General features: G+C 40.6%; 2 long non-coding RNA genes across 3 annotated transcripts in view; one reads left to right on the top strand and one right to left on the bottom strand.

Annotated features, from left to right (window-relative positions):
* Positions 1–575: 575 nt before the first annotated feature.
* LOC130684229 (uncharacterized) overlaps positions 576–27,877 on the bottom strand; it is a 53,865-nt gene continuing 26,563 nt past the window's right edge. The window contains exons 2-3 of the long non-coding RNA XR_008998419.1: positions 20,261–20,323; positions 576–688 (exon numbers count right to left, since the gene is read on the bottom strand). This is a non-coding gene — a long non-coding RNA (uncharacterized LOC130684229). The remainder of the gene's footprint in view (positions 689–20,260; positions 20,324–27,877) is intronic.
* LOC130684228 (uncharacterized) lies at positions 12,352–26,375 on the top strand. 2 transcript variants are annotated; one of them, XR_008998418.1, is made up of 3 exons: positions 12,352–12,395; positions 15,983–16,159; positions 25,851–26,375. It is a non-coding gene; the product is annotated as an uncharacterized LOC130684228 (long non-coding RNA). The 2 variants fall into 2 exon arrangements; XR_008998417.1 differs by lacking the exon at positions 25,851–26,375 and adding an exon at positions 17,056–17,347.

The raw sequence follows: 27,877 nt of genomic DNA, 5'->3' as shown, positions 1-27,877 counted from the left end.
TGTAGTTTTTATCACTATTTTACTTTGGGATATTTTTACCAAAAATATTTATTACAATATTTACATGATGGAATAACTATGCAGAAACTAACAAACAAAAGGTACAAGAATGAATTCTGTGAACTATTATTGTTAAAAAGCAAAAGAATGTATATATACTATGCTATCTTTTGTATAAGAAAAAAGGAAAATAATATATATTACATACATAAACACACACACATTTGCTAATTTTTGCAAAAAGAAACATAAGGAGGTGGATTAAAGATGGCAGAAAAGGAAGGCAAGATGGAAAAACCTCCTTCCAAAAATACATAAAAGAGGAAAATACAGTAAATGCAGCTAGACCTGAAATAACCTGAAGACTGCAGAACAGACCCCCACACCTGAGGAAGAAGAGAGCACCACACAGAAAAGGATGAGGCAGCAAAGCTAAGACTGAGAAGGACCCAAGCCCTCCCCCTACCCCAGCCTACTGGCCGGAGAAATAGGAACAGAGCAGGGAGGGGTACGAGCCCAGGAGCTCTGCGGAGCTCTGCATACCTGACAAGGTAGACCTGCTCCAGGAGCACAAGCCCACATTACACTGGGTTCTGGTGATTATTGGGGCTGGACATCAGGGGCAGGCGGAACACTCTGGGAGACTGAGACTCCAGCCAGTGAGGAGGACAGGCATGTTCCTCCAGTCCTAAGACCAAAAGCAGAGGTGACAGTTTGAAAGAATTCTGACAGCAGTACAGGTACCAGAGGTGACAAGGGTTGGATGGAACTCTCTTCTCAGGAGACAGGGCAGGTGGAAGATACCTCCTAGCCCTTCCTCAGTCCAACAGATTGGGAACTCTCAGGAGCCCCACATGCTCCATTCCCCTTGCTGGCAACACATCCCTGAGGCTCCTCCCTGCATGTGCTGCCAGCAGACAGCCCACTTAGCTCAGCAGGAGTATCAGACTTTGCTGCCTGGCAGGCAGAGGAAGACTCTCCTAGCTTACTTGGCTCCATTTCAGCCTAACTGGGGAGATGCATGGAGGATCCAGCCCCAGGAGCTCTGCCCCTGCTGGTGTCCAAACCCAGTGCTGCATGTCCATCAGCATACATCAGTCTGCCCACCCCAATAACACTACAGCCCTGCCATTGCTGCAGGCCAGGCAAAGGGTGGGCCCATGCACAGCGAGCTCAACAGAGATTCCTGAGCTGATTACAAAGTTAGGAAATCAAGCAAACTGCCCATCCAGACCTATATCAGATAGAAGCCAGACAGAAAGGCGGCCCAACCCATGGCACACAAACAACTGGGACCTCCGCAAAGTAGAACCAAGCAGTAGAAAGTAAAGAATCTTGAGCTTCTGGGCACTATAGCACATCTTCTTCATAAAGCTATTATTCTGTAGACCAGAAAGTGTAGTAGAGACACCTAATACAAAGGAAGAATTACAGAATCCTGACAAAACAAGCAGGCAGAGGAATTTCATCCAAACAAAACTTCAAGACAGGACCCCAGAAAAAGGGCTCAATGAAACAGAGATCACCAATCTTTTTGATAAAGATTTCAAAATTAAAAGTAATAAACATGCTCACATATTTACAGAAAAGTGTCCAAGATCTCAGGAAGGACTTCAACAAAGAGATAGAAAACTTGTAGAAGAGGCACTCAGAGTTGAAGAATAGAGTAATGGAGTATCTGCATGAAACATACAATGGAGGGATTTAAAAGAAATTAGATAATCTGGAAGAGATGGTAAATGAAATAGAAATTAGAGAACAAGAAAACAAAGAAGCTGAGGAACAGAGAGAAAAAAGGATCTTTAGTAATGAAAGAATTATGAGAGCTGTGTGGGCAGTCCAAATGAAACAATATTCACGTAACAGGGGTACCAGAAGGAGAAGAGAAAAACAAAGGGATAGAAAGTCTCTTTAAGGAAATAATTGTTGAAAACGTCCCCAATCTGGAGAAGGAAGTAGACATACAGGTCAAAGAAGCACAGAGAGCCCCTAACAAAAGGAACCCCAAGAAGAAAACACCAAGACATATAATAATAATAAATGGCAAAGATCAAGGATAAGGAGAGTGGGTTGAAAGCAGCCAGAGAGAGAAACAAGATTACTTATATAGGAAATCCCATCACACTATCAGCAGACTTCTCAGAAGAAATTTTACAGGCCAGAAGGGCATGGCACGATATATTTAATGTGCTGAAACAGAAGGACCTCCAACCAAGTATCCTCTCACTGGCAAGATTATCATTTAAATTTGAAGCAGGTATTAAACAATTTCCAGATAAACAAAAATTGAAGGACTCCGCTACCACTAAGCCAGTCTTACATGATATGTTAAAGTCATTGCTATAGATGCAAATGACCCTAAGGCTAAGAAGCTTCCACCAGTGAAAATAAACTCACTGTAAAGGTAGTAGACAAACTAATTACCAAGAAAATATGATGTTAAAACAAAACAAAAGGAGCAAATCAACTATACAAAAAATCAGTTAAGGGACACACAAAAAGTGCAGATTATGATATCCAATACAAAAAATGTGGAGTAGGAAGAAGAAGAAAAACAAAAACTACCTTTATATTGTGTTTGAAATAGAGTAATCAGCAATTTAAGATATACTATTATATAGTAAAGAAAATATGAACCTCTGGCAACCACAAAACTGAAGTGTGCAATAAATAAATACACATAAAAAATTAATTAATTAAAAAAAGAAGGAAATCTAACACTAAAGAAAACCATCAACCACAAGACAAGAGTATAATAGAGGAAGAAGAGAACAGAGAGGAGATATAAAAAACAGCCAGAGAAAAATTAATAAAATGGCAGTAAGCATATAACTATTAGTAATCACCTTAAATGTAAATTGACTGAATGCACCAATCAAAAGACAAAGAGTGGCAGAATGAATAAGAAAACAAGACTCATCTATATGCTGCCTATAAGAGACTCCTTTCAGACCCAAAGACATACACAGACTAGAAGTGAAGGGATGGAAAAGAAATTTCATGCAAATCATTGGAGAAAAAGCAGCAGTAGCAGTACTTATATCAGGCAAAATAGACTTGAAAACAAAGAAAGTAACAGGAGACAAAGAAGGACATGACAAAATCATAAAGGGCTCAGCCCAACAGGAGGATATAACCATTACAAATAGCCATGCACCCAACACAGGAGCACCTACATATGTAAAACAAACACTAACAGAATTAAAGGAGGAAATTGCAACACATTCCTTTTAGGAGACTTTCACACACCACTCACATCAATAGACATATCAACCAGACAGAAAATAAATAAGGGAACAGAGGCATTGAACAACACATCAGATCAAATGGACTTCACAGATATCTAGAGAACACTCTACTCAAAAACAGAAGAATACACATTTTTCTCAAGTGTGCATGGAATGTTCTCCAGGAGAGATCACACACTAGGCCACACACTAGGCCACAAGAAGAGCCTCAATAAATTCATAAAGATTGAAACTGTATCAAGAAACTTCTCAGACCACAAAGGTATGAAACTAGAAATAAACTGCACAAAGAAAACAAAAAGACATACACAGACATGGAGACTAAACAAATAATCAATGGATCAATGAAAAAATTAAAACAATAATCAAGCAATACATGGAGACAAATGAAAACAAAAACACAACAGCCAAAATCTGTGGGATGTGGCAAAGGCAGTTCTAAGAGGAAAGTACATAGCAATATAGGCTTACCTCAAGAAACAAGAATAATTCCAAATAAACAGCCTAAAATCACAATTAAGGAAACTAGAAAAAGAAGAACAAATGAAACCCAAAGTCAGTAGAAGGAGGGACATAATAAAGATCAGAACAGAAATAAAATAGAGAAGAATAAAACAAAAGAAAAAACATCAATGAAACCAGGAGCTGGTTCTTTGAGAAAATAAACAAAATAGATAAAGCCCTAGCCAGATTTATCAAAAAAAGAGAGAGTCTACACACATAAACAGAATGAGAAATGAAGAAGGATTAATCACAATGGATATCATAGAAATACAAAGAATTATTAGAGAATACTATGAAAAATTATATGCCAATAAATTGAACAACTTAGAAGAAATGGACAATGTCCTAGAAAAATATGACCTTCTAAGACTGACCCACAAAAAAATAGAAAATCTTAACAGACTAATTACCAGCAATGAAATTGAATTGGTAATCAAAAACTCCACAAAAACAAAACACCAGGTACAGACAATGTCATAGTCAAATTTTAACAAACATTAATACCTATCCTTCTAAAAGCATTCCAAAAAGTAGAAGAGGAGGAAATACTTCCAAACTCATTCTGTGAGGCCAGCATCACTCTAATACGAAAACCAGGCAAAGACAACACAATAAAAGAAAATTACAGACCAATATCCCTGATCAACATAGATGCAAAAATACTCAACAAAATAATAGCACACTGAATCCAAAATTACATCAAAAAGGTCATCCATCATGACCAAGTGGGATTTATTCCAGGGATTCAAGGATTGTACAATACTTGTAAATCAAATCAATATCATACACCACATTAACAAAAAGAAGGATAAATAACACGTGATCATCTCAATAGATGCTGAAACAGCATTTGACAAAATTCAACATCCTTTCACAGTAAAACTCTCAACAAAATGGGTATACAGGGTACTACCTCAAAATAATACAGGCCATATATGACAAACTCACAGCCAACATCATACTCAATAGTGAAAAGCTGAAAGCTTTTCCACTAATATTGGGAACAAGAAAAGGATGCCCACTCTCACCACTTTTATTCATCATAGTATTGGAGGTCCTAGCCACAGCAATCAGACAATACAAAGAGATAAAAGACATCCAAATTGGTAAGGAAGAAGTTAAACTCTCACTATGTGCAGATAACATGATATTATACATAGAAAACCCTAAAGACTCCACCAAAAAACTACAAATAATAACTGAAATCAGCAAAGTTGCAGGATACAAAATTAAAACACAGAAATCTGCTGCAATGCTATATACTAACAACAAACTAGTAGAAGGAGAAATTAGGAAAACAACTCCATTTACAACTGCATCAAAAAGAATAAAATATCTAGGAATAAACCTAACCAAGGAAGTGAAAGACCTATACTCTAAAAATTAAAAGACATTCATGAAATTAAAGAAAACACTAAAAAATGGAAATGGTAAGAAGAATTAATATTTTCAAAATGGCCATTCTGCCCAAAGCAATTTACATATTCAATGCAATCCTTACCAAAATTCCAACAACATTCTTCAACCAACTAGAACAAATAGACCTAAAATTCCATATGAATTCCACAAAAGACCCCAAATAGCCAAAGCTATCCTGAGAAGGAAGAATATAGCTAGGGGGACTACACTCCCTGACTTAAAGCTCTACTACAAAGCTACACTAACCAAATCAATTTAGTACTGGCACAAGAACAGGCCCATAGATCAATGGAACAGGATAGAGAACCCAGATATAAAGCCAGACATATATAGTCAATTAATATATAATAAAACAACCAAGAATATACAATGGGGAAAAGACAAATTCCTCAACAACTGATGTTGGCAAAACTGGTTAGCTACATATAAGAAAATGAAACTAGATTGTCTAACTCAATACACAAAAGTAAACTTGAAATAGATCAGAGATCTGAATGTAAGTCATGAAACCATAAAACTCTTAGAAGAAACCATAGGAAAAAATCTCTTCAATATAAGCATGAGCAATTTTTTCCTAGACATACCTCCTCAGGCTAGTGAAACAAAATAAAAAAAGAACACGTGGGACTACATCAAACTAAAAAGCTCTGTACAGCAAAGGACACCATCAGCAGAACAAAAAGGCATCCTATAGTATGGGAGTATATATTTGTAAATGACTCATCTGATAAGGGGATAACATCCAAAATATAAAAAGAACTCATACACCTCAACACGCCAAAAACAAATAACCTGACTAAAACATGGGCAAAGGCCCTGAACAGACACTTCTCCAAAGAAGAAATTCAGATGGCCAACAGGCACATGAAAAGATGCTCCACATTGCTAATCATCAGGAAAATGCAAATTAAAACTACAATGAGATATCACCTCACAGCAGTTAGAATGGCCACTATCCAAAAGACAAGAACCAACAAATGCTGGTGAGGATGTGGAGGAATAGAAACCCTCCTTCACTGTTGGTGGGACTGCAAATTGGTACAACCTCTGTGGAAAGAAGTATGGAAGTTCCTAAAAAAACTAAAATAGAAATACCATTTGACACAGTAATTCCACTCCAAGGAATTTACCCGAAGAAAACAAGATCCCTGATTTGAAAGATATATGCACCCCTATGTTTATCGCCACACTGTTTGCAATAGCTAAGATATGGAAGCAACCTAAGTGTCCATCAATACATGACTGGAGAAAGACTAGGTGGTACATATACACAATGGAATATTATTCAGCCTAAAAAGAAAAGAAAGCCTGCCATTTGCAACAACATGGATGGATCTAGAAGGTATTATGCTCAATGACATAAGCCAGGTAGAGAAAGGCCAATACCATAAGATTTCACTTATTTGTGGAATATAAAAAGAAAGCAAAACAGAAGGAATAAAATAGCATTAGACTCAAACACTGAGAAGTAACTAGTGGTTACTAAGAGGGAGGGGAGTAGATGGGGAAGAGGGGGAGGGGCAGGGGGACTGTTAAACTACTGTGATGTAGTTTGATTGATTGATTGATTAAATAAATATAAATTGATTAGATAGAAATTAGATTGATTAGATAGATTTAATAGATGATAGAAGATAGATAACATAATTAAATTATAAATATATAGATAGATATAGATAGATAGATTATAAGTCAATAGATAGAAAGAAGCACATGAAGAATAAACCAGAAACTAATGGCAAAGAATATCTATATGTGTGGATGGAAATGCATAAATAGGAATAAGACATTGCTGAGTATGCATTTTTTACATACTTCACTGTTTTGAACCATTTACATGTATTGTGTATTCAAAAACTAAAATGAAAATAACTAAATAAACCCAAAAAATGAGTCTAACAAATGATTACCCAGAAAAATATTCATTTGTTTGTATTTAATTCTGAGCTTGTTTATTACAAAATGAGGGGTGGTTCCCCTCATTGGTCTACTAATATCTGGTGAGTTCTATTTATCTACATATGTCTCTTCACTTTGTGGGCAATGTGCTAACTGTTCATGCTACTGGTGGAAAAGCAGAGCGTAAGTCTAAAAGTCTTTCAGTGATGGTCAGACAGTTCAGCTCAGTTAATTTGTTATAAAAAAAATTCTGTTCATAACTGGAAGAAAGACTAGCTCAAAATTTCCCCCACACAGAATAAAATGGCAGAGTGGCTGGGTCAGTGGGGTATTTGCCTTTCCTTTCTTTTTAGAAGGAAGAATCCCAGAAAGTTGAAGGCTCTATCAGTTTTGATCTTAGGCATAACCAACACAAACTACAGCAACAAAAGGGAGCATTGTTATGAAACTTCATAATGAAAACAAAAATTACTTTCATTCCCAGAAGAAAGTAAAGACAATACAACTGACCTCAGTAGTGAAGAACTTACCAAGGGGTCTCCTAGAATTCAGAGGAAGAGGAGTTGCAATGTCTGGAAGGAATTTTCTGAGACATTTGGTCCAGTCTAGGCCATAAAACCTTCATATGAAAAAAAAACAACCCACAAGTGCCCTTGATCTAATAAGAACAGTTGGTGGTGGGGAGGGAATCACAGTGAAGGAACAAAGCAAGGGCCGTTCATCTCCACATGGTCTCTGAAAGAGCAATGTCCCACTTCTCACCACGTGGTAACTGTGGAAGACTAACCCTGAAGAAATGCAAAGAAGAACCTAGTCTTTGGGTTAAACGGGGTTACAGCATGAGTGTTAGGTAAGCGGAAGGGTAGAATATTTTGTAAGAAGACCCCAAAATTTTATTCAAAAGTTAAGTTTCAAGAAGTCCCTACACAGACTCATTTTTATACATTAGCCTTTATTTTAGCTTCATCTCTAAATGCAAAGTTTACTGTAAACCTTCATGTTTTAGGCATTTATTGCAGGACTTTTTATGACTACCAACGTTTTAGTACAATGACCCTCTCTTGAACTTCGTATGTATTGATTTTCAATTTATTCCATAATAAAGCTCCTAAATGTATAGGATCAACTACAATCTTATTCCAGTTTTAATAGTACAATCATGTAAATAGCACCACGCTTGCACTGAAATAGTGGATTGCTGCTTTCTTCTAAAGTTTAAAACTACAAATATCTACACTCCCTAGATCCTTTCTACTGGTCTCATCCATCCTGACCATTTCTCCTTACAGCCTTGCACATTTACAAGCTGTTTTTGCTTTTGTTTTAAACACACTATAGTGATTGACAACCTAGCAGGCCAAGTTATATTCACGCTCTACATGTTAATTTGGAAGTTCAGATAGGCCTGCATACACCAAATTGCCAAAATGAAAAAATTACTGGATAGACTAAAATGTCTCAGTATTTTAAATTAGTCTACAGGACATATATCAATGCACAATTTATTATATTTAATTTGATGCTCAATTCTCATTAAAATTATTGCCCTTAATTCCAGCTATTTCAGGAATGATTATCAAATTGCACATTGAAACAAGAGACCTTGTGTGCAAATCATTTAACCTTCCAATTCTTTAAGCAAAGAATTAAAACAACCATATTTAACCCTTAGACAAACAATAAAGTGCACTAAAGACTGCTGGAACAATATGTGCTATTAAGCTCAAGTATTACATTTTATGTGCAATTAGTACATCACTTCAAAAATACTATGAGTTAAAATGTAGCAAGAAAATCAGAAAGAGGGTGATATGGAGAGAGAAACTTGATTCAGGAAGATTTCACAATCAGATTGGTTGACCAAAAATGAAATACTTTTTATATCCTAACTTCTAAAATTCTACTCCTACCATCTTTAAAAAAAAAAAAAAAAAGAGCAACTATCAACAGTTTGGATTAACAACAGTTTCTGGATTATCCACACCTCTTCAGCTTTTCCGTTTTTCTGCCTGCTGCCTATTGAGACAGGGAAAGATGAAGGGGGGCGGCCTCTGTCCAGCTGGAGCAGGACAAGGGCCTCGGAAAGGGAAGAACAGCCGCAGTGAATGTCCTTGGTTTTTTTGCTAGCAGAGTCCCGTGAGCATGCCAAATTTAGAAATATAGACAACTTTCAATGAGATTAGTTAAAACAATGAATAGCTTACCAATGGGAACCAACAGAAATAAAGCAATCAGTTAAATTTGATCTATAGACTCCTTGACAAAGGCCAGACACGGCACTCTTGGCCCCTCCCAGCGAGCACTGGGAATTCCCTACTTTTGCTTTCTCTGAATAAAAAAGCCTTTCTTCTGCTTGTCTACCTTGAACGTTTGTCAAGGTCATTCTTGAACTCCGCGAACACGAGTCTGGTCTCGTCTTCTGGGGGCGCGTCTGGGATTTCCTTCGTAGGTGAGCATCGGCAATTGGACTCCTTTTCTTTCACTGTCCTCGTACTAAGACGCCGTCCGTGGTGCAAGGTATCAGGCACCCGTCAGCCATTTAAATGAAACTAGCCGGGCTGCCGACCTCAAATCTCAGGCACCGGGTTCCTCTGAGTGTCCGTCAGTGGATCCTCAGGAGTCGGGAATGTTGGCTGAGTGGGGCCAGATTCTCTCCCGAAGCTCTCCTTGGAGGCGAGGGGCTGAGGGAGGCAGGCAGACAACCGGCCGAGGCCACACCTCAGTGGGCTCTCGAAGGTCTCCTGTTGGAACGCAGGCCCCGACTGCCCACCGGGCGTCCATAAGGCGCTGCTTCTCCCTTCCCTGGGTGGTGCGGGGGAAGCTGCAGGAGGCTCCCCTCAGTATCCTCTCTTGCGAGTGACTTGGGTGACCTTGTTCAGCTCCTTGCAGAAAGCCCCCTGATGCGGACTGGGCACTTTCCTTTACTGTCTGTTTACTGTTACAAAATAAGTGATGTCTCCCTCGCTGGGACCCCTCGAGTGTCCAGGTCCGACATTCATTGCCGCAAGGTAGGCAGCGAACGCTCCCAGCTCCCACTTGCCTTGCTTTCTCTTTTGACCAGAGGCATTTCTGGGTACCCCTCAGCTGTCTTCAAAGCAACAGCATGGCTGCCAGTCTCAAGTCTCGGCGAAGGGTTTCATGGTGACCCGGGCTCAGCAATCCCCCGTCTTCGGATGGGAATGTTGGTGTTTCCTGGTGCCATTTCTTCCCTTTCTCTCTCTCTCACCCATCTGTGAGAAACCCGTTAGAATGTCACTCGAGAGTGGGCTGCAGGGAGGGGAGGAACCAGGCAGCCCCGCCTTTGAGGCCTTTCTCCCCATAGTCACACTTTCCTGCGAGAGGCAATGAAATCCAGGGCCCTCACGGGGACAGCACAGTCTCGCCCACTCCAAGTAACTGGGAACCCTTCAGGCCATGCCCCTGGTGCCCATTTGGTGGCTCAATCTAGCCCTGCTGGTGAGAGGAGCCCTACTTACTCCTTCTCCAAGGGGTTCTGCACTTCCTCCATTGTAGCCCAGAAGCCAAGGTATTTGAGGACTCGGAGCAGAGGGAAGAGAAGAGAATACTGGCTCTTAGGCCTAAGTCTAGGAGTGTACCTTACTCCCCAGCTTAGAACAGGGGACCATGAGTGGAGTCATATCATACGTCAGGCAGTTTTCCTCAAGACCCTCGAGTCAGGGGGCCACTTAATTTGGGCCCTCCATCGATTCCAGCAGGGTGCGACTATATTCCCTCTGACGAAGTGCATGTTAAAATCTCTTTGCGTGCCTAGTGCTAGAACTCTACTTCCACCCCCACCTCCACTGGCATGTGTGCCACTGAGAGGTGCAACACTTAAGAACTGGGGTGTGGATGACGTTTTCTTCCCAGCAAAGGTGGTAGTGGGAGAGCCGGTAAAGACCCCTCAGTCCAGTCTCCTGTGCCCCTGCCCTACACGGGTCAAGGCAGGGGTATCAAGTATGCCATGTTGGTAAGGAGTGGTTAGGTCCAGCAAGCCCAAGGAGGGTGATGAACCAGTCACCTGGGCTCCCAATGCGAGGGGACACCCCACCAAAAAGAGGTTTCATCAGGTGCTGGACACCAGTCTTTCTCTCTTTTTCAAATGGGAGCTTTGTCTTCAAGCCTGAAATCAGGCATGCTGCTAGCAGTACTCTGAAGGAGTGGGAACAGTTTGATCCCCAGACCCTGAAGAAGTGTCTTACCTTTTTCTGCACTCAGGCATGGCCACAGTGCAAATCATCTGATGGAGAGACATGGCCCCCACAAAGAAGCACTAACTATAACACCATCCCCCAATTAGATCTGTTTTGTCATAAGGAGTGTAATTGGTCAGAGGTCCAGTATGTACAGGCTTTCTTTGCACTTAGGGACAGACCAAACACGAGTAGATTCTGTGGGCTCACACCTGCCTCAGGCACCCTGACAAATTCTTCACCCTCAGCGGTCTCTTGTTCCCCACATACTCGGCCCACAGAGAAAAGTCAGTCAACTAACCTGAAACCCCTAGCAGTTGCCAGGCCAAAGCGACAGGCTCCTGGGCCCCTACTACCAAAAAGCCCACCTTCCTCCCTGTTGCCCCTACAGCAAGTAGCAAACGGAGGGTGGGGACCAGTGAGGGTACACATCCCTTTCTCTCTCCAGGACTTAGGCAGATAAAAACCTATCTGGGAAAGTTCACAGATGACCCTGAAGAATATCTGGAGGTTTTCCTGAGCCTGACCCAGTCCTTTGAGCTAACTTGGAGACATATTATGCTCCTATTGAACCAAACCCTAACAGGGGAAGAGAAGGACAGAGTGATTAACAGCACACAGGAATGAGGAGATGAATGGTGTGCTGCAAATGCCCAGGGCAAGGCAGACGAGGAATGGGCTGGTTACCCTATGGGGAGCCAGGCCGTGCCCCTGAGCGATCCTAAGTGGTCCTCAGACACAGAAGACGCAGATAACTGGGATAGAAATCACTTAATCACACGCATTGTGGAGCGCCTGAGGAGAGTGTGCACTAAGCCCTTAAATTATTCCAAGCTGTCTGATGTAACTGGGGAGATAAGGAAAGCCCTCTGCCTTTCTGGACCGGCTGTTGGAGGCGTTAAAGAAACATATGCCCATGGTCCCAGAGTCAGTGGAGGGCCAAGTCAGTATGTATTACCTAATCAACCCCAGGTATCAGAAGGAAGTTACAAAAATTGGCATTTGGCCCTGAACAGGATTTAGAAAGCCTGCTGTAAACTGCTACTTCAGTCTTTTACAACCGTGATGAGGAGAGAAAGGAGAAGATAGGAAAAACCAAGAGGCAGAGGCTCTCGCTATGGCCCTACAGGGGGTAAGCCTAGGGGCTCCGGGAGCTGGCAGGAGGAGGAGAGTGAGGCCAAGGGCCTGCCTCCTCTGTAACAAGGAAGGACATTTCCAGTGGGAATGCCTGAAGGAGGCCAGAGCCCTCTTTGTTAAGGGATCACTGGAGATGGGACTGCCCCCAGAGGCGCAGGCAGCTGGGGTCCGGGTCCCACAGCTGGGATCAGGACTGAAGGGGCCTGGGGCTGCCCACTGTGGCTCCTGTCTCTATCTCACCACAGGAGCCCTGGGTAATCCTAACTGTAGGAGCCCGAACTACTAATTTCCTTTGGATAGAGGAGCCACATATTCTGTCTGTCCTCCTTTTTAATCCTGGACCTCCTTCCTCCTGGTCTGTAACCATCAGAGGTGTATCTGGGAAGCTGATGACCAAATTGTTTACACAACCTTTAAGTTGTGACTGGGACTGGTTTTCTCATGCTTTTCTAGTCATTCCAGAAAGCCCAGCTCACCTCCTGGGAGGGGCACATTCTCCAAAGCCCAGGCCTCAGTGCACAGGAACCTGGAAAGTCCAGAGGTTCTGTGCTGCCCTTTGACATGAATGGACATCAGTCCTGAGGTCTGGGCCACAGGGGGTAAGTTTGGGACAGCAATCTCGGCCCAGCCAGTATGCACTACTCTTAAAGACTCTAACCACTTTGCCACCAGAGACAGTACCCACTTAAGCCTGAAGCCCGAAAAGGACTCATAGCAATCATTGAAAATTTAAAGAGATCAGGCCTCCTGACCCTTTGCAACAGCCCTTGCAATACACCAATTTTAGGTGTCCAAAAGCCTAATGGGGAATGGCCCTTAGTGCAGGACCTCCACCTTATCAATATCAACAAGGCTGTTATTCCTACACCCTGCAGTGCCTAATCCTTATACCCTCCTCTCTTGGATCCCTGAGGAGGTGGCCTGGTTCACAGTGTTAGACTTAAAGGATGCTTTCTTTTGCACCCCAGTGGCCCAAGAGTCATAGTTTTTGTTTGCCTTTGAAGACCCCTCTGACTCCTCAACTCAGCTGACATGGACAGGGCTGCCCCAGGGCTTCCAAGAGAGCCCCCACCTGTTCGGACAGGTGCTGACCAAAGATTCAGTCTCCTTCTAGCCACCAGGGCAGGCAGCAGTTATTCAGTATGTAGATGACATTCTTCTCTGTGCTGATACTAGGGAGGAGTGTGTTCAGGCTACTCAGAACCTCCTCAGTTACCTTGCTGTGTGGCTACAGGGTGTTCCAGTCTAAGGCACAGATCAGCCAGTGAAAAGTCAGGTACCTAGGACTTGAACTCTCCCGTGGACTCCATGCCTTAGGGGAAGAGAGGGTGAAACCAATCCTGCAACAGCATGTTCCTAGCACAGTCAGACAACTCTGGGTCTTCCTTTGCTAACTGGCTATTGTAGGATCTGAATTCCCAGATATGGGGAGCTGGACACACCTTTATACCAACTATTAAAAGAGGCCCAGCAGGACAGGTAACAGATCCTACAATGGGAGGTAGAGGCTATTCAGGCCTTTAAAGCTTTACAAAAGGCCCTTCTTCAAGCCCCAACTCAACCTACGAGTAGTGAGTCTGATCTTTTTGTCACTGAGAGGTCAGGAATAGCTCTGGGATCCTGACCCAACCCTGAGGAGTGATGCTAACAACCCGTGGTGTTCCTGAGTAAGGACTTGGCCATGGTAGCCAAGGGTGGCAGTGGTGGCAGTGGCCTTGCTGGTGCCAGAGGCCACCAAACTTATCACAGGTCAGGATCTAACAGTTCACACACCACATGATGTGTTGGGCATTCTGAACACCAAAGGAGGGCTGTGGCTGTCGGGCAGCCGACTCCTCAGGTACCAGCCACTTCTTCCTGAAGGACCTGTAGTCCAGCTGTGGACATGTTCTGTCTTAAATCTAGCTACTTTTCTTCAGGATCCACGGTAGGAAACCCTAGAGTATAACTGTCAACAAATATTGGCTCTAAAGTCTTGCGCTTGTAAGGATCTGAAGGACACCCTCTCCCAAATCTGGACTTAACCATGTTTACAGATGGGGGTTCATTTGTGGAAGGAGGGGAGCACAGAGCAGCGTGTGCTGTAGTCTCTCCTTTTGACATCTTAGAGAGATACCTCTCCTGCCTGGCACGAGCACGCAGTCAGCAGAGCTCATGGCGGGGGCCAGGGCGCTAGCGGCAGGAGCAGCAACGAGAGTCAGCCTATACACCGACCCTGAATACGCATGCGCAGTCCTCCATTCTCATGCTGCTTTCTGGAAGGAAAGGAACTTTACCACTTCAGAGGGAAGCCCTATAAAGCACCACCAGGAAATAGGACGCTTATTACAGGCTGTCCACAAGCCCAAGAAAGTAGCAGCCATCCACTGTAAGGGACTGCCAATGAAACAGGGGAAGGAACAGGAGGGCCAGCAGCAAGTCAAGCTGGCAGCCCGACGGGGCATTCTGAGCTGCAGGCCCCTCTTGTGGACTGGGTCCCCCCACGGATGTGAGGCCCCACCATAGCCCAGAGGAGCTACAGGAGGCTCTCTCTTTGGGAATTATCCTTCTCCCTGCTGGGTGGCTTCAAACTGAGGAGGGCGAACTCATCCTATCCCCGGCAGCCCAGGGAAGGTCCTCAAACACTGCATCAGACTTTATACTTAGGAATTAAGAATACTTATCAGCTAGCTAAGGGCCTTTTCACAGGCAACGGAGTAAGGAAGACAGTAATGCCAACTGTTAAGGGATGTGAGCTATGCCAGTGAAATAACCCCTTCAACCGCAGGAATGGCCCTCCAGGGTTACAGCAGGCAGGGAGGTATCGGGGAGGACTGGCAGATAGATCTTGCTCACATGCCAATAAACAAGGGACTAGAGTGTCTACTTGTACGGGTAGACACCTTTACCAGATGGGTAGAAGCCTTCCCCCATAGGACTGAGCAGGCTAGAGAAGTTATCAAGGCACTGGTGCAAGAAATTCCTCATTTCAATACACCACAAGGAATCCAGAGTGACATGGGCCTGCATTTAGGGGTCAGTGACACAGGGGGTCTCTCGGACTCTAGGCATTGATATCCTCTACACTGTGCTCGGAGGTCTCAATCCTCAGAGAAAGTAGAAAAAACAAACGAGAACCTTAAGAAACACGCAAACTATCACAAGAGACACACCTGCCTTGAACAACACTGCTCCCTCTGGCCCGACTGAGACTCAGAAACACACCAACGACTGTAGGTGTCAGTCCTTTTGAAATGCTATACGGGCGGCCCTTCTTAAAGATTAATCTAGTGATAGACCAAGAAACTAACAAATTAGTAAAATATGTGACAGGCCTAGCAGAGTTGCAGTGGCTCATGTGGGGACTGTGCTAGAACACTGAGAGGGGTCCTGAGAAGGCCCTCTTTGAGCCTGGAGATTTAGTGTGGGTTAAGAACAGTCCCCTTGGACCCCCCTACTCTAGGCCCCATTTGGGAGGGGCCACGCTCTGTCATCTTCCCTCTCCCAGGCTGTCAAGGTGGTGGGAGTAGACAGCAGGATACACCACACCCAGTTAAAGCCTTGGAAAGGATCATGGGATGAGCTGGGACCTTCCCCACACAGATGCCTCCTGCCTCCACGGAAGTCAAGTGGTCCAGAGACGTGTGAGTGACTTGGAGAAGCAAAGAGGTACAGGAAAGCACAGGAGGAGAGACAGAAGCACAGCTGGCCACCCAGAAATGAGCAAGGATGCTGCATAATGAGCACATGCTGAGGAAAACTCCCTTCAAGTATGAACAAGTAAGGACCTTTCACAACTGTTTGAGGGAGGGGGGCTCAGAAGTTATCAGTGTGAAAAATGACATACGTTTGGTTGGTGTATTATCAGTCATACCAAAAACGAAATGATTTTAAGAGGTATTTCACAGTCTCTTCAACTTTCTAATAGTTGGAACTTTATTTCTGATGGCAAGTGTAAGCTAACTTGAATAGGTGGTCTGGACAGATTCTCTGATGCTTTACCTCTGCAACAGTTCCCAAAGCAATAGGATATGACTACGCTTTTGCCCCAATTTTTAAAAAATCCAAACATCATACCCCATGCTGTACAAATAATGTCTTCTTTTCCCCTGGGTAGACAAATATGAGTGTAAGAAAATTTTGAAATGAGACCAATAACCAGCATAAGCACAGTGTTTTGTGGGTGTGTGTTTCTCTTTATTTTGAGAATCCATTTTCAAGAAAGCTAACCAGCAAGTAGCACTTTGATTGTAAATGGCTGGTCTATGCTGTTTACTCTTCTGAACCTATTTCTACCAGATACCACATTTGTTACTACAGATAATACATAAAGAATATGTCTGTGCACCAGAGGGGAAACCAATCTGTCAGTGAACCTGTCGACATCACGTCTAAGTCAGGGAGTACTCCCAGCACGAAGACTGACAAACCCAGATGGAAATCCTAGCTTTTGTTTTACTATGAGTTATACTGATGTCTTATGCAACCAAAAGTACAAGTCACCTTGTTTAAAGGTCTGGAATTCCAGGATGTGTGTGTCACTCTCACTTCACCTGGGCACTTTTGTTTTACCAGAATATTTAGGATAAGCCATTCCTCCCACCTCCTATAGTACTTATAATTTCTTAGTTGTTTTAGCTGATTTGTTTCCTTTACTATGTACTTGGTTGTTCTAGTCTCTCCTCCTCTTGACCAAGCGTTGGCCTGAAGCAGAGCTTGGTGATGGAAGCTCTCAGACCAACAGACAGATCAAAGGCCATCTCCAGCTTTGAAGTCTGCCTCATAAAAGAATGACATAAGATCCTAATTGCCTCCTCTATTATTCCTGCTCACCTAAAAATCAAAACACTAGGAAATGAAGAGAAAAGAACTCAATGAAAGGGAAGCAAAGAGCCAGACTGTGCAAAGTAACAGCTGGAATTCAGGAGTCTTGATTCAAACTCTAGCTCAGCCATTAACCAGCCCTGTAATCTTTAGCTAAGTCTGTGAACATAATAAACTTCTTTTAAAATTTTATATCACTAAGTTTTGGGGAGTTTTGCTATACAATAAGTGACTGTCAACATTTCCCAGATCACTAGGGGTATTATTTAAGATATTTTCAAGTTCATGGAAAAGTTAGAATAGTACCGAGAGCAACCAGGAGGGTTGTGTGGGTGTATACTGGCTGAAAAATAGCCCAACCAATCACACCTTTCTAACTCTCATTATCCTGGCGTTTTTGATAATCATTTCCTTGTTTTTGTTTTTGTTTTTTAAATAGTCTTACCAACCTTGAAGGTGTTCTGTAACAATATAGTTTAGTTTTGTCTGCTCAACTTTATGTAAACAGAGTCATATTGTATGGATTCTCTTGTACCTTCCTTCTTTTGCTCTGTACTGAATTTATGAGATTCATCCATGTTTAAGCAGTTCACTTCCTGAAAAATCAGGAAAGCTTCCCAAAGTGGGATAATGTAGGAAAACAAGGTCCAACCCAGTCCCTTACCCTACACACGATGGGGAAAGTCTTCACAGTTTGTGCCTTCCAAGCCCTTTCATGCCTTCCTTCTTTCATTCAACACCTGTTTATTGAGCACCTAATTTGTGCCAGGCCCTGTTCCAGAGTTTAGGAAGAAAGCCGAAAATTATATAAAGTTCCTTGCCCTCATGCAGCTTTTATTTTAGTAGAGGAAGATAGACAACAATCAGACAAACTGATTTATAAATCCTGGGGTGATCGGTGCTAAAAAGAGAGAGGAAGAAGGAAGAGAAAAGAAGAACAGAAAAAGTCAGAATAAGGGTTTATCCTTACAGAGAATGATAGAGAGGGAGGTTGCCCCTTTCATTCCCAGCCAGCGTTTATCTTTTAAATCCCTGACAATCATCTCATAATCCCTTTTCAGTCTCAGTTCTCCACCTATGGAATCCCAATCTGTTTTGTCTCAAATCTCCATCCCTTTCCCACTAAGAAAAGAAAGCTACTCCCCTTCTTGTATTTTGACAGCATTGGAGCCTTAGTCTTCAACTAAATACTAAAGCAGTCTTTCCTTTGCTTAGCATTCTCAAGCTCTGAAGAGGCCGAATGGGTTCTGCTCCCTTGAGGTGGGGGGAGAAGCTGAACGATCAGAGGCTCTAACTGGGTTCCTCCAAAGTCAGCAAACACATCTCACTAGAGCAAATGCTAATTTCCTTCTAAAAACAACAGTTTAGTCTCCTATGAGGAAATCATATTTCTATTTGTAACATGGCCTTGATTTCCCTGCCTATGAAATAACAACCCAGGACTTACTATGAAAAGAACCATGTGACTACTTCTGGTGGCTGTTTGAAATCCAGGGCCACAGCCGAACTTGAGAATGGTTGGAAAAACCCTGACCCTTTTCTGAAAGCAAATGGGAAGGGAGGTCTCCATTCATTTCCTCACAGACTCAGGTGAGAAAATTGGACATAATCTCATATGCAAAAGAGATGTAAGGATTGTTTTAAAAAATCTGGGGTCAGGAATCGTCACAGCTTAGCTTTAGGATGAAGTTTGGAATAATGATTGGATGTACTGATAATAATAATAATAATGACAACGATAACGATAAAGGAAGTGGGACCATTAATCAGAAAATGACTGCAGGATCCTAGATGAGAAGGGATGAGCTCTGAAGTAGTGGAAATTGGTTAGGAAAAAAAAGAAGACAATCAAGGCACATTGCAGAATGAAGTTACAGAGCTTGACAACAAATTAAATAGTAGGGGTAACTGAGAGATGATGGTGTTTCACATTTGAGGACTATGTGAAAAGAAATAAGAGGCAAAGAAAGAAGAGGAGGACAATCAGAGCCACGGTGGTGGGGCAGGAGAGGAAAGAGTTTGTTGTAAACATGTGAAGTCTTAAATGTCCACAGACAACTTGTACTGGGTCAAAGTGTCTCAATCTTTGAGTCAAGGAAGACTGTTCAGAAGCAGTTTGGAAAGAGGTTAAGCATGTGGGCCCTGGAGTTAGACAATTGAGTTTGCATCCTTCTTTCACTCCTGCCTCTGTGTGCCTCTTGGCAACTTACTCTTTCTGCTGTGTCTTCATGCATAAAATGAAGTTAATAGTGCCAACCTCATAGAAGCTTTAAAGGAGAGGATTAAATGAAAAAATTTTAGTAGACCATCTTGAGTATTACTTGGCATATAGTAAACAGTATATAAAAGTTATACACCTTACTCTTCATTCACTGCTTTATTCAACCTTATATAAGATAAATACACATACAAAAATTCTAGATTATCCTCATGCAACACAGGATCACTTCTTTGCTTGCTTTCAAGATTTGATGCAAATGTGGCAGTCAGGGGCAGAGTTTGCAAACTGCCCCAAGCACTCTTTCTTACAGTGATGAGATGCTTATAAAGTGGCAAATCTCTTTGCCTAGAGATCAGGAGGATTTTGTACACTTTGCACTTTGTAATCATGATGAGAATGATGTGTCAATTGATCACACTTTTATATCCTAAATCTTACTCAATTCCAGTTGAACATGTGTTTATCAAAGTGGTGATCTAAATAGAAGGTATCCTGTGTGAATAAGAAGGAGTCTCCTCCCTAGTGGGAGGACAACAGTAAATCAATGTATTGCATGAACAAACATGCTGTATCAGAATCACTGGAAAACACCCAAAGCTTATGAATGAATATAATACCAGGGTGTTTGTTCTTGTGCTATCAGAAATAAAATGTCTACTTTAGAACATGGCAATAATCCCTTAAAGTTTAAGTGTCTCATTAGTTCCTTAATATTAAATGCATACATGCAACTATCCCATAGTTTATAAAGATTTTAAAGTAGACCATTCATTCATTCAACATTTATTGAGTGCAGGAGAAAGGAGGCAGACCCAATGGAATCTGCCAGATCTCACCTTGAAATTTGACTCTGCCACTTTCTAGTTATGTTCCTGTACATCTCTGAGTCTAGTTCTTCCCTTTAAAATGGAGATAAATTCATAAATAAATGCAAACCTGGTGTTAACATCAAACACTGCAGTGTGTTTTAAGTGCATAGAGCCATTATCTACATTAAATTAATATAATTTATTTACCTAATTAACATTTTGATATTATTAAACTAATGTAATTACTGGCCATTAAATAAATGTTCAATAAATGGTATTTACTGTTACCATTACTACACATGCCAAGTACTATACTGCATAAAAGACAAGTACACTGTCCCTACCCTCCAGTGGCTCACAGCCTTACACAGAAATGCATAACCTTCTTCATGGTGATAGAAAGTTGGTCCCAAATGTTTCAAATTAAGAAATTCAGGTACAGTACATTTCACAAAATTTCCTTTAAAACATATAAACTTCCTGAGACTGGGCTTGTCTTAGAATTTAAACTCTTTTTAAGAAATGCAGGTCTATTAGAGAATGACTGATTTATAGGTACCAAATTAGAAATAGTTTCAACCTTCAACAAATACTATCCACAAAGGACTTGCTAGCTGGGATCTTGTTGAATATTGGCATCTGTCTGTGGATTAGACAATCAGAGGGTCTGCCTGTATTACGGTGTCTACTGGTGGCATCATACTTTCCCAAAGGGATTTCTATGTTTTAGCCATTCCACTTTTTCTTTCCTACATGTTTAACCCTGCAGTAAACATAACTTGGTAAGTCCTATATACATGTAATAGAGCTATAAAAATTTGAAACAGGCTTATAAATGTTTTATTATATATTATAAGCCCAACATTTAATTATATGATTATATATTGTATAAATACTAAATATTGAAACTTCCTAATTGGGCCCCTTTTTAATAGAAAAAAAGAGAAATACAAAGATGTACAATATATCTCATGTCCCATTCTCACTATATATAAGGAAGCAAAGCAGTAACTCATTGTTATGTTACTTTGTAAATATGTTACTTTCAATGTTTTATTATCTTCATGCCTTGTCATTCCTCTTTGAAAACACTTGACCATACCTCCAGCATAAATGCTTCAAACATATTTCTGAATACATATCTCACAAATAACTAATAAGTAATGACAATTTGCTCCATCTCAAAAGAACTGGGCAGTGTTTTGCCATCCCTAACCACCTATATTAAAGCAAGTAGAAGACCTTAATTCTAGGAGTGCACTTAATTCATCTTTTAATTTTCAGGTATGTGTCAAACACTGTTCTTTGCACTACAGGTTAAAAATCATTAATGATATTTGATTATCAAAGGGCTCTTGCCAATGGGTTTCAACCCCAGGCAAGTTCACTATGGATTCAATGAAAATGAAAAATGATAATGGAATATATTTGGGGTGAAAGAGTTTATACCCAACTTTATTCCCAGGACAGCAAGTCAATCACTAGAATCCCATCCACTCAGAGCAAGTGTGCATGCAGTAAGCCAGTCTCTGCCTCTGGACCTCTCTGCCCCCACAGCCATTTCAGTCTCTGTCCTCGGTGCTGCCACCACTCCAGTCTCTGCTCTCCTGCAGCCATGCCATGGTGTCACCCAGAGCACTGGGTAGAGCTCTTTATATAGAGTCAATAACAAGGTACTGCCCACACATGTGTAGTGAACAAGCTGACCAGGACCAGATGAGAATCCTGGCCATAGGATCTTTCAATTTACCCACAGGCTCCAATATGGGCCTTTAAGGAGACAGACATTCTCATATCTAATTTTGGTATAAGACTGACTGTGGCCTCTATGTCCACATAAATAAATATTCATTTGAAATCAATCCTCTTGGTTTTTGAATGACATCCTTTGTAGCTGTTTAGTCTATGCACCAAGGAAACAAAGCTTACTACCCATTGTCACACAAGTTGAGATGTTTTAGAAATAAACATTCACTTAGATTTTTAGTGATTCAAATTTAAGTATTCATTCTCTCTTTACACTTTTTGTGCTTATCTAAAGCATTATATTATCAAGTATTCCACCATTTCCACTACTGTAAGAAAGAAGCAAAAATAATGAAATTATAACTACCTTGACTTAACACTAACTTTCCTGAAAAGGTTTAAAGATGCTTTACAGAATCTTTAGGTTTAATGCTAGGACTTTTGTCATTATACTTTGAATAGCTGAGGATAATGTATTGACCAGAAAAAGAGTGGAAAAGATCAGGAGGGATTAAAGCCTCACCTGGGAATTAGAAAACCTGGCTGTATTCCTGCTTCAAACCTGATTTGTTGTGTGATACCAGATCCTTTGGGCTTCAGCACCTTTGTTATACAAGGAGGAAGGACAGTGGCTCTTTAGCCTCTGAAATTCTATGATTCTAGGGTCCTTACTAGATGAAATGCAAGGCTCCTTCCCTAACGCCAAGACTCTCTTCAGTTACTATGAAGAAAATCGTGCCCCTAATTGGATGATGGAAAGTGACAAACTCAGATGTCAAGAGCAATTACATCTTGATGATCTTCTTGAAGTACTTCTCCAGTGGGGAAAAGTAAAGGAAAAACAGCTTCTGGATATTGTTCACAAAGAGCTACCTAATTATTTCTCAGAATCAAAAACAAATGATGCCAGCAAAGTCATAATACTGCCAGGGTGAAGTCTACTTCCTAATGCTCTATTAAAAAGCCTAGACATCAGGAAGTACAATCTAGAAAGGGAAGATTCCTGCGACGTTTAGTTTTGTGTCAACTTACTAGGCTGTAGTAACCACTTATTCAATCAAACCCAAATCTAAGAGCTGCTGTGAAGGTATTTTGCGTATGTGCTTAATATCTACGAGCAGTTGACTTTAAGTAAAGGAGAGTCTCCTCTGTAATATGGGTGGGTATCATCTAATCAGTTGAAAAGCCTTAAGAACAAAATGGAGGTTTCCCTGAAGAAAAAGAAATTCCACCTGTGGACACTTAGCAGTGTTAGCTGCTGCCTAAGAGGTTCTAGCTAGCTGGCCTGCCTTATGGATATTGGACTTTCCAAGCTAGACCCCACAATGCATAAACCAATTCCTCATAATCAATATGTGTGCGTGTGTTTGTGTGTGTATATATGTGGATAAAACCCGTGGCCAGGATTCTCACCTGGCCCTGGTTGCCTAGCTCACTATACACATGCGGGTAATACGTTGCTATTGACTCTATATAAGGAGCTCCACCCAGTGCTCTGTGTGACAGGGTGGCACAGCTGCAGCTGCAGTAGAGCAAAGCAGAGGCTGGAGTGGTGGCAGCACCAAGGACAGAGGCCCAGAGGACGGCTGTGCAGGCAGAGAGGCCCAGAGGCAGAGACCAGCTTGCTGCATGCAGACTCGCTCTGAGTGGATGGGATTTTAGTGATTGACCTGCCACCATGGAAATAAAGTTGGGTATAACCCTTTCACCCCAAGAACGTTTTACTGTCATTTTTTTTGGTCACACTGAATTCATAGCGAACTTGCCCAGGACTGAAACCCATTGACAATACAATATAATACATGTTATATATATAACATGTATATATATATATATATATATACATGTTATATATATGCTTTCTTTCTTTATATTTATTATACACACACACACATCTAATATCACTCAACAAATATGTATGTGTGTGTATATGTACCCTATTGATTCTATTTCTCTGGTAGAATTCTGATTCATACACTTGATATATACACATACACATACATATGTGTGTGTGTGTATTTGAACATGGAAACATTTCTTAACCTTGATCTTGGAGCTAAAACTGCCAATTTAGAACAAAAGCTAGTATCTATAATACTTAGTACGTGTCAGGCTTATTTTATACAAATTGACTTATTTAACACTTGCTTCAATTCTGTAAGAACATTAACACCTATCATCTTTTATTATTAAGGAACCTGAAGTAGAGAGAAGTTAGGTTACTTGTCCAGGGTTATGTTACTGGTAAAGGGTAGAATCGTGATTCAAACTCAGGGAGTATGGTTATCAGACCAGAACTCTTAACCACTGTGCTATGCTGCCTCTTGAAACAAGTCCTGAATTTCTCCCAAGATTGCAAAATGGCACTGTGGCATTAAGAAGTCTAGAACATCCAACTTTAGGTTTTGATTTGGTTGTTGGAACCAGATCCAGCTAGTTCTCTGATCTCCTTAGTTACCTCCAAACAGTGACCCAAAATCTCTGACAGGGACAGGGACGGGGAAATGAGAAGAATCCTCAACCACCTTAGGAGCCATTGCTGATAAAAGTATACCTCTGACTGAAGATGGCTGGTAATTATAGGTCTGCTTTGGTTATGTAACTGTACTCCTATTATGTTAATGTATGTGTGCAATTTAATTAGTAGTTTAAAATCTATACATGCTGAAGTTACTCTACAAGAAGATATGTCAAAGAAATAATCAATCTTCCCATGTTTTCTACCGCCTGCTACTTCTATAGCTTTTCTTCTTCCTTCCTAATTACAACCCTTAAATAGAATTCGTGCCTTATATCGAATTTACCGAGTATCATAATTCTTCCAAGTGGTAAAGATACCTCAAGACAAAAGCTGGGCATAGAAGCTACAGGGCATAAATATGCAAAGAAGTAAAAAGCTAACCTTTTCAAACAATAAGGCTTCTCTCTTACCAACTTTACATTTCCCTGTATGGCCCCAGAAGATGACTGGTTAGCCAGAGACGGGTAAGATTCCTCAAGGGAGGAACAACCTAAGACAGGCACAGTCGCAGGGGGCCATCAGGTGAGAAATTGGGGATCAACAGAGGTGAGGCTTAGAACCTCACCCCCCCTGTTCTGAGAGAAATCTTCTGCATCCGTGGATGTTTTATTGCCCTTGTCTAGCTTGGATTAACACATAGTATACAGGCACACACCTGATCATCTACATTTGCTCTCTTACAACACTAAACTATGTTTTCTACCTTTATCTTGCATCTACCTACCACTTCAGCATTTTATTAGAAATAATAATAATAAAGAGAGAAATGTGGTATCCACCTATAAATCAAGTATAAAAAATCAAACAAATATTCATATTTGAACCGATTGTTTATAGTTCATAATGCATGAGCAAAACCAAAAGTTTCTGTGATGACTGCCCTTGTACTGTTCACCATGTAACTTATTCAGTATGTAAGAATTTGTTCTCCATGTAAGAACTTGTTCATTATGCTTCAGAAGATTGGAGACTGATGAAAATTAGGCTTGGGGTGGATTAATGATTGTGCATTGAGCATTGACTCCCCTATACAGAATTTTATTGTTGTTAACAACCATTTGATCAATAAATATGAGAGATGCCCTCTCAAAAAAAAAAAAAGTACACACTTCCAATTGTAAAATAAATAAGTAACCGGGATGTAATGTATAGCATAAGGAATATAGTCAAAATATTGTAACAACTTTATATGGTGATAGCTGGTAGCTAGAATTATCATGTATATAAATGTTGAATCACTGTGTTGTACACCTGAAACTAATGTAATACTGTATGTCAACTACCCTTCAATAAAAAATAATAAAAAAAAGTATACCTCTGTTCATTTACTCATGGCTTTTTTAAAATTAGGTGCCAACCCAGAGAAGGCATGGTCTTCAGGGATTTGAAGTGCTAGACTGGCCTTTGGAAAAGGAATGAAATTGCTGCTATGTTTGAAGATGTTACCATTACTGAACAGGTTTGAAACTTGTTATTCTCCAGAACTTCCCGACAGAAGTTGAAGGAAGTAGAATCCTCAACGCTTACAACTGAGTATCATTTTGTGAAAAGCACAGCCAAAATGTCAGCTGTGTTTGTGGTCATCTTGTTAAAAAGCCAAATGGGATTGATGGGGCCCCAGTTTGCATCTCATAAGCAGTCCGAAGTCCTCCCCCAACACTTCCCAGTTAGTTTCTGTCCTTCTGATTACCTAAGCAATGAACTCTAGCTTCCACTGAATTAGATGAGTGCATGGATTGACACAGCATTCTGCCCATGCTATTGACTTCCTTTAACACATCAACTCAAACAGGTATCTTAATCCTCTTCCATCATTTTCATCAAGACAGTGTGTATTCCCTTGTCTTTTCCACCAAGAAAAAGCATCCACTTGGAAATAAATGAGCAAAAGGGATTACTAAGATTCCTGTATGTCCTTTCAGTAAAGGCCTAGGCATGGTCTGGTGGACTATCTGGGGATTATCTGGTTTTATACAGGTGTGCATCTCTGATTATCTTCCTATTAATTAGGCTGTTTTACAACTCCCTTGGGTTGTAAAAAAAATTATAGTAATGCAAATTGCTCTTGTCTGAGGCAGTGGAATGAATTTTGCCAGTAAAAATATAATTCATTTCTGCCGAATATAAAAGATTGAACCCAAATATAAAATGTAACTGCTCTATGAAAAATTAACCAGTTTTGCATCTATTAGTAAATTCATTTAAGCATTTTCCATATATTTATGGCTGTTCTTCAAATCCTTATTTTAGTCTTAATATTATAGTTTTCTGCATTAATGAGCTAAATAAAATTTTTGACATATGTTCATTTAATATTTGCATGAAAGCCATATTATTAAATTTGGAAAATTACACTGTAATTTTCTGACCATTTGGGAAATGAATGCTATTTATATTGAAAAACCACAAAAGGTTTTAAAGTAAATATTACACATCCTCTTTAAAAACCTTTGTGGCTGTTTTTGTCAACTCAGACTCCACCCTCCTACCGTGTTGTTAGGTTTCAGAATCTTTGGTTTTCTCTTCTCTCCTCTAACCCTATGCAGGGAACTTCCCTATATACACCTTGCTCTCCATTAGCAGATACTTAAAGAATTATTCTTCAAAAACAGAGATTTCTCCTCCCTAAGCAGTCATCTGGTGCCAACTTTATCTCAAAAGGTATCTTGGTAAGCAAGACTGGAGAAGACCGAAGAGGAAAATAAACCAGCAAACTAACTTGTTTTTTACAGATAAAAAATCTGAGGTCCAGAAATAACTTGCTCACATATATCAACTACTTAGAGAAAACATGCCTTTTCTGTGATATATAAAATTATTTTAGATTGAACTAGATTTCAAATTAAGTATTAAAATGGAATTATTTGTCTCATTAAAACTTCAATAGGATGGGGTAAAAATTTTTAATCAAATAAAGCACACATTAAATTCAGAATATATAGTGATATTGGATCCAATTATGAATCAGTTCTTCAGAACTGGGAAGGAGTCTTACCAGGGATGAAAATGTCATAAATGGTCACATTAATAGATTAGATGTATAATTTAAACATTGTGAATTTACTATAAAAATTGCATAAACATTATTATTATAATATTATTTGGGGATTAAAAGGAGAGCTAAACTGACAGAAACTTCCAAATTTTGTCTTGAATGTAGTTTCTTTAGAAAAAGAACAACATTTATTTTCAGGTGGATGAAAAAAATATGAAAAGTTGTACTGATTTTGAAAGGGACTTCTAGAATGTTCCAAGGCCTTATGAAATAGATGGAATATCCAGAAAATATAGTTAATAAAAATCATTGGAATAAAATGCAAATATTCATTCAATTTCACAAATAGTTGTATGGCTTACTTTCTTTTTTCAGTCTTGAC

Source organism: Manis pentadactyla, chromosome 6 (assembly GCF_030020395.1).
Source record: "Manis pentadactyla isolate mManPen7 chromosome 6, mManPen7.hap1, whole genome shotgun sequence".
Classification (NCBI taxonomy): domain Eukaryota; kingdom Metazoa; phylum Chordata; class Mammalia; order Pholidota; family Manidae; genus Manis; species Manis pentadactyla.
Note: the sequence above shows the minus strand (reverse complement) of the source record. Positions and strands in the feature narration are given on the sequence as shown.